A 15,804-nucleotide genomic window follows, 5' to 3' on the forward strand; every position below is an offset into this window, starting at 1 on the left:
TCTCACACTGGCCTCTCTGCAGCAAGAGTGTCAGCCTCTATCCCTCGCGCCGCAGTGCATAGGTTAAAACCGTACATAAAAAATAAAAAAACACGTATTAAGAATATCCAGATATCCGACAAAGATTCATGATACTATTCAAATTGTGAAATTATGGGGCCTCCCGAGTGGCGCAGTAGTCTAAGGCACTGCATCGCATTGCTAGAGGCATCACTACAGACCTGGGTTCGATCCTGGGCTGTATCACAACCGGCCATGATCGGGAGTCCCATAGAGCAGCGTACAATTGGCCCAGCGTCGTCTGGGTTAGGGGAGGGTTTGGCCGGGGAGCTTTACTTGGCTCATCGCGCTCTAGCGACTCCTTGTGGCGGGCCGGGCGCCTGCAAGCTGACCTCGGTCGTCAGGGGAACGGTGTTTCCTCTGACACATTGGTGCTGCTGGCTTCCGGGTTAAGCGGGCTGGTGTTAAGAAGCGCGGTTTGGCAGGTCATGTTTGGAGGACGCATGACTCGACCTTCACCTCCCGAGCCCGTTGGGGAGTTGCAGAGATGAGACAAGATTGAAATTGAGGAGAAAAAGGGGGTAAAATACCCCCCCCCCACCACAAAAGAAAAGTGCAATTATTTCACACCCCCATCCCTACTTTAAATCACCAGCAGAGGGTGACCATTTTGAATCCATTTTTCACATTCACTCTGTTGGTAATGCTTACAAATTGGATCATAACACTAAAAGTAGCAGAGATCCTACTCTGGAACTTTGATACAGTTGAAGTCGGAAGTTTATATACACTTAGGTTAGTCATTAAAACTCGTTTTTCAACCACTCCACAAATTTCTTGTTAACAAACTATAGTTTTGCAAGGTCGGTTAGGACATCTACTTTGTGCATGACACAAATAATTTTTCCAACAATTGTTTACAGACAGATTATTTCACTTATAATTCACTGTATCACAATTCCAGTGGGTCAGAAGTTTACATACACTAAGTTGACTGTGCCTTTAAACAGCTTGGAAAATTCCAGAAAATTATGTCATGGCTTTAGAAGCTTCTGACATCATTTGAGTCAATTGGAGGTGTACCTGTGGATGTATTTCAAGGCCTACCTTCAAACTCAGTGCCTCTTTGCTTGGCATCATGGGAAAATCAAAAGAAATCAGCCAAGACCTCAGAAAACAAATTGTAGACCTCCACAAGTCTGGTTCATCCTTGGGAGCAATTTCCAAACGCCTGAAGGTACCACATTCATCTGTACAATCAATAGTACACAAGTATAACCACCATGGGACCACGCAGCCGTCATACCGCTCAGGAAGGAGACGCGTTCTGTCTCCTAGAGATGAACATACTTTTGTGCGAAAAGTGCAAATCAATCCCAGAACAACAGCAAAGGACCTTGTGAAGATGCTGGAGGAAACAGGTACAAAATGATCTATATCCACAGTAAAACGAGTCCTATATCGACATAACCTGAAAGGCCGCACAGCAAGGAAGAAGCCACTGCTCCAAAACCGCCATAAAATAGCCAGACTACGGTTTGCAACTGCACATGGGGACAAAGATCGTACTTTTTGGAGAAATGTCCTCTGGTCTGATGAAACAAAAATAGAACTGTTTGGCCATAATGACCATCATTATGTTTGGAGGAAAAAAGGGGTAGGCTTGCAAGCCGAAGAACACCATCCCAACCGTGAAGCACGGGGGTGGCAGCATCATGCTGTGGGGTGCTTTGCTGCAGGAGGGACTGGTGAACTTCACAAAATAGATGGCATCATGAGGAAGGAAAATTATGTGGATATATTGAAGCAACATCTTAAGACATCAGTCAGGAAGTTAAAGCTTGGTCGCAAATGGGTCTTCCAAATGGACAATGACCCCCAAGCATACTTCCAAAGTTGTGGCAAAATGGCTTAAGGACAACAAAGTTAAGGTATTGGAGTGGCCATCACAAAGCCCTGACCTCGATCCTATAGAACATTTGTGGGCAGAACTGAAAAAGCGTGTGCGAGTAAGGAGGCCTACAAACCTGACTCAGTAACACCAGTCAGGAGGAATGGGCCCAACTTATTGTGGGAAGCTTGTGGAAAGCAACCCGAAACGTTTGACCCAAGTTAAACAATTTAAAGGCAATGCTACCAAATACTAATTGAGTGTATGCAAACTTCTGACCCACTGGGAATGTGATGAAATAAATAAAAGCTGAAATAAATCATTCTCTCTCCTATTATTCTGACATTTCACATTCTTAAAATAAAGTGGTGATCCTAACTGACCTAAGACAGGGAATTTTTACTAGGATTAAATGTCAGGAGTTGTGAAAAACTGAGTTTAAATGTATTTGGCTAAGGTGTATGTAAACTTCCGACTTCAACTGTATGTCCGTAGACTATATTATGTTCAACAATATATAGAAAATGTTGCCAAATCAAGCATTGTGTTTTTCCATATTCATGTTTATATTTTTCCATATTTATGATTATTGTTATGGAAATAAAAAGACTACTCATATTACAGAGCAAATGGTAAAGCTTCATATGACACAAATTGTTGCTTTGTAACACCTACAGATGAAACATTATGGAGTCTTAAAGGAGGTCTTGGTAAGGCCAAAATGATTTCTCAATTATGCTTTTAGATACAAATGTCAAATATATGTCAACAATCCTTCTTCCAAAGGTACATTCTATGGATTACATTTAATAAGAATCCCAATATCATTGTCTTTTTTTGTCCTGGTTTCGTATGGAATCACTTTGCAGTCATGGACTCTGCTCTCTCCCAGCCCAGGTTACTTTCCTGTCAGTGTTTGACAGACATTTTCTACTGGAGGACTCACTCTTCCCCCGCCCCCCCTCCTTCCATCTCTTCATCACACTCGGAGGGACAGCCATGCTGGATTTACATATTCACATGTTATTCGTTGCGCTTATATCTCCATGTACAGACACACACACAGTGTGTGCTGGACAGTGTCAGATCACTCGGGACTCGGTATCTGTTCTAACCATGCCTTCAGGTCATCTCATTCCCTCATTGGACACGCTGGGACTGAGTCTGTAATGGGACTGGGTTAGAGAAACCACACGTGTTAAAATTCCAACAGACAAATGCACACAGACACACACGCACGCACGCACAGAGAGAGAGGGAGAGATTATGGAGATTAAGGAAGGGCAGTAGGAGTGTGTGAAAGCAGTGTGCACCTATAATGCGCTGATTCATGATCCCAGCCTCTGGCAATAGATAGTATTACAGTAAGCCAAAAAAATGCACATGCACAAACACAGACACGCTACCGCGCACACACACAGACACACAGAGACACACACACACAGACACACAGAGACACACACACACAGAGACACACAGAGACACACACACACTTCAGTCTGAGGTTTTAGCTTTCATAATGATATGTGGAGCACAGCCATGCTTTGACAAAGTCAATCATCACTCTCCTCATCTCACGATCACTCTCTATCCCTCTCTTTATTGGAATCTGTCTCTGTCTTTAACCCTTGCCACTTGCTCTCTCATACTGTTTGGAGGAAATCCATTGATGACATACACTCAGTGACCAGTTTATTAGGTACACCACCCAGTTCATGAAAATGGTTTGCTCCTACAGACAGTGAGTCACGTGGTCCTTGTCACAGATGGGCTATTGCAGCAGATGACCACACCGGGTTCCAGCTAAAAACAAGAGGAAGCGGCTTGAGTGGGCACACGATCGCCAACATTGGACAATTGAGGAGTGGAAAAACGTTGCCTGGTTCGACGAATCCCAGTTTCTGTGGCGTCATGCTGATGGCAGAGTCAGGATTTGGCGTAAGCAGCATGAGTCCATGGCCCCATCCTGCCTGGTGTCAACCGTACAGACAGGTGGCGATGGTGTAATGGTGTGGGGAATGTTTTCCTGGCACACGTTAGGTCTCTTGATACCAATTGAGCCACGTTTTCATGACCTGAAGAATTCAGGCAGTTCTGGAGGCAAAGGGGGGTCAGACCCGGTACTAGATGGGTGCACCTAATAAACTGAGTGTATATTTATGTACAGTGGTCAAAAACATGTTGTTAAAGAAAAAAACATATTATTTCACACTAACTGAATGCATGTGTGTCTGAGCAAACAGAACATATCTGTATGCAAGTTTATACATTTATTCTTTTTGGGCGAGAGAGAGAGAGTGAGAGCGAGAGAGAGAGAAGCAAGGATCTTGATGATGGAGGAGATTGGATAAGCAGAGAGAAGCTGCACACACAGCTCCGTGCTCAACCACACTTTACAACAATCACTGTAATACACACTCAGTCACTACACACACACAGTCTTGTCAGAGCACACTCACTATGCACACACATACTTCACGGCTCTATATGAGAATGCTATACCCCCGCTACACACACACGACACGGTAGGGGAATTCCACAGTAACGGAATTGTGCTGAGACTCAGATTTTTTCACTTAAAATGTATGCCAAACAAAAAACCCTGATTTCAAAGTTTAACAAACCATACAACTCTATGCACAAGGACTACTTTTAACAATTTACACTGACATTTTTACAATATCCACGTTTTCCAAAAACTCAATTTGCTCCGAATTAAGATTCAACGATGTTTGCTATGACATGACACAAATCTATTTTGGTTATTGAACTACAGTAAGTGAAGTGGATTTACACCCGGTAATGGAATTGCGGTAACGGAATTTCATCATGGGTCCCTGAGCTGTACTACACAGAAATGCATAATTATGGATATGAATGTCATTCTCTTCATGGTGATGTATCCTAAATAGGTACACAAAGGGGTAAATAAGCTATATCCTCCTTTGCATATTTGGGTATTATTCTACACACTGGCTATTATTTTAATGAGCTCTGCCCCCAAACAAGACTAAATTTGGTTGGTCCGGACAAAATCTGAACCAATCATAGAAGTTTATGTTTCATAAGTTTGGACATCAAAGTACAGCACAGTAGAGCTCAGTACAGCACAGCACAGAACAGAACAGTAGAGTATAGTTCAGTACAGTACAGTATAGTTCAGTACAGTGCAGTAGAGTATAGTTCAGTACAGTACAATATAGTACATTATAGTGTAATCAACTTTAGTGTGCTCTACTGTGTACAGTACTGTACTTTACTGTACCGTACTCTACTTTTCTTTACTGAACTCTACTGTACAGTACTGTCTAAACTTCTCTACCCAACTGTGATTTGTGACTACTATTATTTCCCATTGTAGCCAATTCAATTGCAGAAATTCCGTTACCAATTTTTCAGAAATTCCGCTACCGATCTGGTAACAGAATTTTGAGTTTTAATAATTTAGTAATTCATAAACAAAATTGATATAACTAAATGATAGGTCTGCCTTTACTTGTTACTTCTGTGAACTTTCATTATCCTCCCTCATCATGAGGGAGAGAAATGAGAAAATATCTTAAAGATGTGTGTGTTTTTGGTAACGGAATTTCAAGGCATAATGCAATGTTTCTTACTTACAGAAGTCAGAAAATGTTATCCAAAACTAAATATAAATGTTGATATTAGTTGGCAGGGGTCTTTACTTCAACATTATTATTTTTTTTAAAGACTTTCTGGTAGATGTTTTCTAAGACCCCTTTTCCCAGAAAAAGTTTGACCAGAAATCAAATCCTTTGCTTATTCCTAATTTTTTGAATGGAAAATGGTTGACAAATGTATATATGCCTTACTTCCTAAAAAATACAGACTCTTAGCTTTCATTTGACACCCAATTTGACATGCTCCTATGAACTTCACGTTGGTGCTCATTGGTCCTTTTACTTGAAAATGACCTGTACTCAATCACAGTGCAATACACATACACACTTTACAGCTCTATCAGCACAAAACACACACACACACACACACACACACACACTGAAGAAAGAACTGTAGAGTTTGAATCAGGCCTTCTGTGAATGCTCTCGGAGAGGGGATTCTCCCAGTTGGCAGAGAGCCTAACACACAGCACCTCCTGCTCTATTAAACCCTTACTCTTACACACCACACAGATCAGATACCTATTGTGTGCGTGTGCGTAAGCATCTGATTGCTCTAGAACATATGTCTGCCTATAATTATGCATGTGTAAATCTGTGTGTATGATATAGTGAGAGCGGAAAAAACAAAGTTTGGATCTGAAATTGTTGACAGTCTTTTCTCCTTCAAACTGCTGCTGCTCACTCAACACCACCACTATTTTGATTTTATTTGTTTATGTCTGTCTTTAATTTGAGGAGTGTGTGTACTTTGAAGGAAGGCGGCACGGGGAAGGGGGTACGAAGAGTACCTAAACATGGGGGAGAAGTGAGGGAGGGTGAAAGAAAAGGGAGGGACAGCATTTGCCAAATGAAGTGTTGTAATAAGAAGCCAGAATACCAACTGGCCTACTAACCTCTCCGACAGCCCTACTCAGTGCCTACTCACTACATACACACACTGTATATAGAAATGACTCATATCAACTAATATAAACTGTTGAACATTGTTACATATTACACACACAACGTGTTGTTTTAGTTACTCATTGACCAGCAGTACATGGACTGGTACAGTACTGCCTGGCCATGGCCATGTTAGTTCAAGCACAAAGCCAGGAAGTAGTAACACCCTAACCGGCTCCCAGAACCACCCGCCCCAGCCGTGCAGGCCTACTGAGGCAAATTAACTTATGGACACACCGCTATGATCTATGACACTCCCCTCCTTCTCTCTACCTAACTCTCTGTCTCACTCCATCTACAGCCACACAGCCCGAGCCACTATCGCTCTTTATTTCTCTCTCTCTCTGTACGGTCTCTCTTTTTCTGCGTCTCTCTCTCTCCACCTCATGCCATGCCCAGTGCCACGCCCAGTTTGCCACCGAGCTTGTTGTTGACGAAACGTGTTTTACTAGCCTGAGTTATAATACTCTACACCGCCATTCATTTTCACATTGTGAATTTTACAAAAATCCTAATGAATTGGGTGATTGGTGTAGGCTTACCTTGGCCTGATGCTGATGATAACCGTGTGGTTCTCTCTCGGACAAGTTGGGAGTTCCCTGTCAAGAGGAGAGACACGGAGGCCTGGCTGGCTTAGCTAGCCTAAATAGCCTGGAGCCTCAAATGGAGGACGCTAACAAACATTTTCAACGCTGCAGGAGCTGTGTTTATTTTGCTTTATTCCGGGACAATGTGGACCGCCCAGACTTTTAATGTAGCAACTGTTTGCTTGCAGAGGACTACAGGGGTGAAGTGGCTACTCTTAGCAAACAAGTAGCAAGCCTACACAAGCTACTGGGGAACCCACGCCCGCCTACTTTTTCTTTCTCTTCTATCCCAGTAGCCAGACGCCACTCTGGCCTGGTGGAAGTGTCGCCACCGTGTCGGCTCTCTGCAGGGATCCCTCCCCGAAGGGGTCTTCCCCTTCCCTGGAAAAAGGAGCTAGTAGGATGCTCTTGGATGACTTGGGGGATGTTCCTGTTCTCAATCATACCAACCAGCCATGGAGATATGTCACTCGCCATGGAAGTCGAAAACAGCGTCCTCTGGCAACGGGGGCATCCTTGGAGATGTTAAGCCCGGACATAGACCAGAAACAGCTTTGCCGCCCTGGATCCAGAGGTTTTGGCGCCTTCTCCCTCTCCGGTGGCTTCTACTTCACCCTCATCAGACTGTGAGGCTGTCTGAGACTCCGGCCCATTCATCATCCACGATGGATACTACAGCTGGTTCAGGTCCATCGGGCCCCATAGCCCTTCGGTCCACGAGGGGTTTGCGAAACCACTCGAAGCAAAAGAACAGCCGGACCTCCTCAGCCATTGCACCAGCTGTCATCATCGGCAGTTCTATTGTAAGAAACATCTTGGTTCCCGGGGCAAAAAACAGGACATTAAAAGGCTGCTTCTGACCGTTCTACGACAGATGCCAGGAGCTGACAGTGTAACAGTCCATGTGTGGTCAAATGACATTAGGAGGGCTAGATCGGAACTTCTGAAAAGGGATTTGAAAGAACATATTCTAGCGCTGAAAGATTCCAAAAAGCGGCCAATTATTTCAGGTCCAGTACCATCATTGGGTCACGGGTGTGAAAGATTCAGCAGGCTACTGGCATTACACACCTGGCTAAAAGATTACTGTAGCTCTGTTGGAATCACTTTTACAGATAACTTCGACACCTTCTAGAAACAAAGGATGCTCTACAGGAATGAGTCCATCCAAATCATCTTGGCTCCTGGACTCCGTCAACGCATTTCAAGGCTGTGCTGAGACAATGACTTATCAATGACCCAAGACCAGCTCAGTTAATCCCTACCATTGTGTTGCTGAGTTGTCATAATGCTGCAGCAAATGTACATTATCCAAGGGTCATTGGTAGACACAATGTAAGTAACTTAATGTATGTCCCTCTAACTGCCCTGAATGCCTCTGTTGATCCTACAGCTATTGTATACAGTAATTATGTGCCTATGAACCAGAGTTATACTGTTAGCACTGAGGTGGTGTGCCCTAGTAGGAAGTCCACTGTGTGCAGCTTACCCTGCAATAGCAGCTCAAATATAAATAACATAAGCATGTCTATGTCTGATAAGCTTCCCAGTAAAGCAATAAAAACAATCAAGCATCCCAGAAAAGTGCTCAAAATAGCTCACATTAACATATGTAGAAACAAGGTTCATGAAATCAATAACTTGCTATTAACAGATGGACATTTATATTCTGACTATCTCTGAAACTCACTTAGCTAATACCTTTGATGATACAGTGGTAGCAATACATAGTTATAACATCTACATAAAATACAGAAATGCCAATGGGGTGATGTTACAGCCTATATTCAGAACCACATTCCTGTAAAGCTTAGAGAGGATCTCATGTTAAATACTGTTGAAGTAATATGGCTACAGGTTCATCTGCCTCACCTAAAGCCCATTCTTGTGGGAAGCTGCTATAGACCACCAAGTGCTAACAGTCAGTATCTAGATAATATGTATAAAATGCTTGATAATGTATGTGATATCATAAGAGAGGTATATTTTCTGTCTTTCATCAAGCTGCCCACTCAAGAAAAAGCTTCAAACTGTAACAAGTGCCTGCAACCTGATTTAGTCAACCTACCAGGGTAGTTACAAACAGCACAGGAATGAAATAATCAACATGTATTGATCACATCTTTACTGATGCTGCAGAAATTTGCTTTAAAGCAGTATCCAAATCCATCGGATGTAGTGATCACAATATAGTAGTCATATCAAGGAAAACCAAAGATCCAAAGGCTAGGCCTAATATAATGTGTGTGTAAGAGGCCATACAATAGGTTTTGTAGAAATTCCTATGTTGATGATGTAAAGAATATTTGCTGGTCTGTGATGTGTAATGAGGAGCAACCAGACGCTGCACTTGACACATTTATGAAATTACTTATTCCAGTTACTAATAAGCATGCACCCATTAATAATAATAATAATATGCCATTTAGCAGACGATTTTATCCAAAGCGACTTACGGTCATGTGTGCATACATTTTTACGTATGGGTGGTCCCGGGGATCGAACCCACTACCCTGGCGTTACAAGCGCCATGCTCTACCAATTGAGCTACAGAGGACCACTGTAAAAACTGTTAAATCCCCTTGTATTGATGAGGAATTGAACAATTGTATGGTTGAGACAAAAGGAAAGCCAAATAAGTCTGGCTGTACAACCGTTTCGCAAACGTACTGCAAATTGAGAAATCATGTGACTATACTGAATAAAAAGAAACTATACTATGAAACAAAGATAAATTATATAAAAAATTATAGTAAAAAGCTTTGGAGCACCTTCAAATGAAATATTGGGGAAAAAGGCAAACTCAGCTCCATTATTCATTGAATCAGATGGCTCATTCATCACAAAACCCACTGATATAACTACTTGAATTATTTTTTCATTGGCAAGATTAGCAAACTTAGGCATGACATGCCAGCAACAAACGCCGACACTACACATCCAAGTACAACTAACCAAATTATGAAAGACAATCATTGTCATTTTGAATTCTGTAAAGTGAGTGTAGAGGAGGTGAAAGAAATATTGTTGGCTATCAACAATGACAAGCCACCGACGTCTGAAAACTTGGATGGAATATTACTGATGATAATAGTGGACGATAATGCCTCTCTCATTTGCCGTATCTTCAATCTAAGCCTACTAGAAAGTGTGTGCCCCCAGGCCTGGAGGGAAGCAAAAGTCATCCCGCTACCCAAGAATAGTAAAGCCCCCTTTACTGGCTCAAATAGCCAACCAATGAGCCTGTTACCAACCCTTAGTAAACTTCTGGAAAAAATGGTGTTTGACCAGATACAATGCTATTTTACAGTAAAGACATAAACAATAGACTTTCAGCATGCTTATAGGGGAGGCCATTCAACAAGCACAGCATTTACACAAATTACTGATGATTGGCTTGGAGAAATTCATGATAAAAAGATTGTGGGGGTTGTTTTGTTAGACTTCAGTGCGGCTTTTGACATTATCAATCATAGTCTGATGCTGGAAAACATATGCGTTTTGACTTTACACCCCCTGCTATATTGTGTATAAAGAGTTACCTGTCTAACAGAACATAGAGGGTGTTCTTTTTATAGAAGCCTCTCCAACATAATCCAGGTAGAATCAGGAATTCCCCAGGGCAGCTGTCTAGGCCCATTACTTTTTCCAATCTTTACTAATGACAGTGTGTCTATGTACAGTGGCTTGTGAAAGTATTCATCCCCCTTGGCATTTTTCCTATTTTGTTGCCTTACAACCTGAAATTAAAATTGATTTTTTTTTTCATCTGATTTACACAACATGCCTACCACTTTGAAGATGCAAAATATTTTTTGGGGTGAAACAAACAAGAAATAAGACAAAAAAACAGAAAACTTGAGCGTGCATAACTATTCACTCCCCCAAAGTCAACACTTTGTAGAGCCACCTTTCGCAGCAATTACAGCTGCAAGTGTCTTGGGGTATGTCTCTATAAGCTTGGCACATCTAGCCACTGGGATTTTTGCCCATTCTTCAAGGCAAAACTGCTCCAGCTCCTTCAAGTTGGATGGGATCTACTGGTGTACAGCAATCTTTAAGTTATACCACAGATTCTCAATTGGATTGAGGTCTGGGCCATTCCAAGACATTTAAATGTTTCCCCTTAAACCACTCAAGTGTTGCTTTAGCAGTATGCTTAGGGTCATTATCCTGCTGGAAGGTGAACCTCTGTCCCAGTCTCAAATACCTGGAAGACAAAGAGGTTTCCTTCAAGAATTTCCCTGTATTTAGTGCCATCCATCATTACTTATATTCTGACCAGTTTCCCAGTCCCTGCCGATGAAAAACATCCCCACAGCATGATGCTGTCACCACGGTTCACGGTTTATTTTTATTTTTTTTCACCTTTATTTAACCAGGTAAGCCAGTTGAGAACAAGTTCTCATTTACAACTGCGACCTGGCCAAGATAAAGCAAAGCAGTGCGATAAAAACAACAACACAGAGTTACATATGGGGTAAAACAAAACATAAAGTCAAAAATACAACAGAAAATATATATACAGTGTGTTCAAATGTAGCAAGTTATGGAGGTAAGGCAATAAATAGACCATAGTGCAAAATAATTACAATTAGTATTAACACTGGAATGATAGATGTGCAAGAGATGATGTGCAAATAGAGATACTGGGGTGCAAATGAGCAAAATAAATAACAATATGGGGATGTAGGGTGGGCTAATTTCAGATAGGCTGTGTACAGGTGCAGTGATCGGTAAGGTGCTCTGACAACTGATGCTTAAAGTTAGTGAGGTAGATAAGAGTCTCCAGCTTCAGAGATTTTTGCAATTCGTTCCAGTCATTGGCAGCAGAGAACTGGAAGGAATGTCGGCCAAAGGAGGTGATGGCTTTGGGGATGACCAGTGAGATATCCCTGCTGGAGGGTGGGTGTTGCTATGGTGACCAATGAGCTAAGATAAGGCAGATGGGCCAGATGTATACAAAATGGTGTTGTCTGTGTAGAGGTAGATCTGAGAGTCACCAGCAGCAAGAGTGACATCATTGATATACACAGAGAAAAGAGTCGGCCCAATAATTGAACCCTGTGGCACCCCCATAGACTGCCATAGGTCCAGACAACAGGCCCTCTGATTTGACACATTGAACTCTATCTGAGAAGTAGTTGGTGGACCAGGCGAGGCAGTCATTTGAGAAACCAAGGCTATTTAGTCTGCCAATAAGAATGCGGTGGTTGACAGAGTCGAAAGCCTTGGCCAGGTCGATGAAGACGGCTGCACAGTACTGTCTATTATTGATTGCGGTTATAATATCGTTTAGGACCTTGAGCGTGGCTGAGGTGCACCCATGACCAGCTCAGAAACCAGATTGCATAGCAGAGAAGGTACGGTGGGATTCGAAATGGTCGGTGATCTGTTTGTTAACTTTCAAAAACTTTCGAAAGGCAGGGCAGGATGGACATAGGTCTGTAACAGTTTGGATCTAGAGTGTCACCCCCTTTGTAGAGGGGGGTGACCGCAGCAGTTTCAAATCTCTGGGGATCTCAGACGTTACAAAAGAGAGGTTGAACAGGCTAGTAATAGGGGTTGCGACAATTTCGGCGGCTGGAAAGGGTCCAGATTGTCTAGCTCAGATGATTTGTAGGGGTCCAGATTTTGCAGCTCTTTCAGAGCATCAGCTGTCTGAATTTGTGTGAAGCAGAAGCGGTTGCAGCGGAGGGTGCAGAGCTGGTGGCCGGGGTAGTGGTAGCCAGGTGGAAAGCATGGCCAGCCGTAGCAAAATGCTTGTTGAAATTCTCGATTATTGTAGATTTATCATTTTACATTTACATTTTAGTCATTTAGCAGACGCTCTTATCCAGAGCGACTTACAGTTAGTGAATACATATTTTTTTATACTGGCCCCCCGTTGGAATCGAACCCACAACCCTGGCGTTGCAAACGCCATGCTCTATCAACTGAGCTACATCCCTGCCGGCCATTCCCTCCCCTACCCTGGACGACGCTGGGCCAATTGTGCGCCGCCCATGAGTCTCCCGGTCGCGGCCGGCTGCGACAGAGCCTGGATTCGAACCAGGATCTCTAGTGGCACAGTTAGCACTGCGATGCAGTGCCTTAGACCACTGCGCCACTATCGGTGGTGATAGTGTTTCCTTGCCTCAGTGCAGTGGGCAGCTGGGAGGAGGTGCTCTTATTCTCCATGGACTTTACAGTGTCCCAAAACTTTTTGGAGTTAGTGCTACAGGATGCACATTTCTGTTTGAAAAAGCTAGCCTTTGCATTCCTAACTGCTTGTGTATATTGGTTCCTAACTTCCCTGAGAAGTTGCATATCGCGGGGGCTATTCGATGCTAATGCAGTACGCCACAGGATGTTTTTGTGCTGGTCAAGGGCAGTCAAGTCTGAGGAGAACCAGGGGCTATATCTGTTCTTAGTTCTGTATTTTTTGAATGGGGCATGTTTATTTAAGATTGAAAGGAAATTACTTTTAAAAGAACAGCCAGGCATCCTCTACTGACGGAATGAGATCGATATCCATCCAGGATACCTGGGATAGGTCAATTAGGAAGGCCTGCTCGCTAAAGTGTTTTAGGGAGCGTTTGACAGTGATGAGGAGTGGTCGTTTGACCGCGGACCTGTTACGGATGCAGGCAATAAGGCAATGATCGCTGAGATCCTTTTTGAAGACAGCGGAGGTGTATTTAGAGGGTAAGTTAGTCAGGATGATATCTATGACGGTGCCCATGTTTACGGATTTTGGGTTGTACCTGGTAGGTTAATTGATAATTTGTGTGAGATTGAGGGCATCTAGTTTGGATTGTAGGATGGCCGGGGTGTTAAGCATATCCCAATTTAGGTCACCAAGCAGTACGAACTCTGAGGATAAATGGGGGGATGGTGTTCTCGGGGTGATGAGAGGTGTTGGGTTTGCGCCAGACACAGTGTTCTCCTTGATCGCCAAAAAGCTCAATTTTAGTCTCATCTGACCAGAGTACCTTCTTCCATATGTTTGGGGAGTCTCCCACATGGCTTTTGGCAAACACCAAACGTGTTTGCTTATTTCTTTCTTAAAGCAATGGCTTTTTTTCTGGCCACTCTTCCGTAAAGCCCAGCTCTGTGGAGTGTACGACTTAAAGTGGTCCTATGGACAGATACTCCAATCTCTGCTGTGGAGCTTTGCAGCTCCTTCAGGGTTATCTTTGGTCTCTTTGTTGCCTCTCTGATCAATGCCCTCAGTGCCTGGTCCGTGAGTTTTGGTGGGCGGCCCTCTCTTGGCAGGTTTGTTGTGGTGCCATATTCTTTCCATTTTTTAAATAATGGATTTAATGGTAATCCGTGGGATGTTCAAAGTTTCGGATATTTGTTTACAACCCAACATTGATTTGTACTTCTCCACAACTTTGTCCCTGACCTGTTTGGAGAGCTCCTTGGTCTTCATGGTGCCGCTTGCTTGGTGGTGCCCCTTGCTTAGTGGTGTTGCAGATTCTGGGGCCTTTCAGAACAGGTGTATACATACACTGAGATCATGTGACAGATCATGTGACACTTAAATAAAGTCCACCTGTGTGCAATTTAACTAATTATGTGACTTCTGAAGGTAATTGGTTGCACCAGATCTGATTTAGGGGCTTCATAGCAAAGGGGGTGAATACATATGCACGCACCACTTTTCCGTTATTTATTTTTTAGAATTTTTTGAAACAAGTTATTTTTTTCATTTCAATTTGGACTATTTTGTGTATGTCCATTACATAAAATCTAAATAAAAATCAATTTAAATTACACGTTGTAATGCAACAAAATAGGAAAAACGCCAAGGGGGATGAATACTTTTGCAAGGCACTGTATGCGGCTGACTCAACACTATACACGTCAGCTACTACAGCGACAGAAATGACTGCAACACTTAACAAAGAGTTTCAGAATGGGTGGCAAGGAATAAGTTATTCCTAAATAAATATAAAATTAAACTAAAAGCATTGTATTTGGGAAAAATCATTCACTAAACCCTAAAACTTAACTAAAACTTGTAATGAATAATGTGGAAATTGAGCAAGTTGAGGTGACTAAACTGCTTGGAATAACCCTGGATTGTAAACTGTCATGGTCAAAACATATTGATACAGCAGTAGCTAAGATGGGGAGAAGTCTGTCTATAATAAAGTGTTGCTCTGCCTTCTTACTACAGGCCCTAGTTTTGTCGCACCTGGACTACTGTTCAGTCATGTGGTCAGGTGCCAAAAAGAGGAACTAGGGAAAATTACAATTGGCTCAGAACAGGGCAGCACGGCTGGCCCTTAAATGTACACAGAGAGCTAACATTAATAATATGCATGTCAATCTCTCATGGCTCAAAGTGGAGGAGGGATTGACTTCATCACTACTTGTTTTGTAAGAAGTGGTGACAAGCTGAATGCACCGAGCTGTCTGTTTAAACTACTAGCACACAGCTCGGACACCCATGCATACCCCACAAGACATGCCACCAGAGGTCTCTTCACAATCCCCAAGTCCAGTACAGACTATGGGAGGCGCACAGTACTACAAAGAGCCATAGCTATATTCCATATCAGGTAATTGCAAGCAGTAGAATCAGATTTAAAAAACATATAAAAATATACTTCATGGAACAGCGGGTATTGTGAAGAGACACACACAGGTACAGACACACTCATAAGCACACACGCTAGCACACGCACTCTACACACACGTACATTGTAATATTGTTGTATGGTGGTATTATACATTTTGTATTGTAGAT

General features: G+C 42.7%; 1 protein-coding gene across 5 annotated transcripts in view; it reads right to left on the bottom strand.

Annotated features, from left to right (window-relative positions):
* LOC121569407 (echinoderm microtubule-associated protein-like 4) overlaps positions 1-15,804 on the bottom strand; it is a 116,476-nt gene that overhangs the window by 55,114 nt on the left and 45,558 nt on the right. The gene's annotated exons all lie outside the window — the stretch shown is intronic.

The sequence above is a fragment of the Coregonus clupeaformis genome, unplaced genomic scaffold (genome assembly GCF_020615455.1).
Source record: "Coregonus clupeaformis isolate EN_2021a unplaced genomic scaffold, ASM2061545v1 scaf0220, whole genome shotgun sequence".
Taxonomy (NCBI): Eukaryota; Metazoa; Chordata; class Actinopteri; order Salmoniformes; family Salmonidae; genus Coregonus; species Coregonus clupeaformis.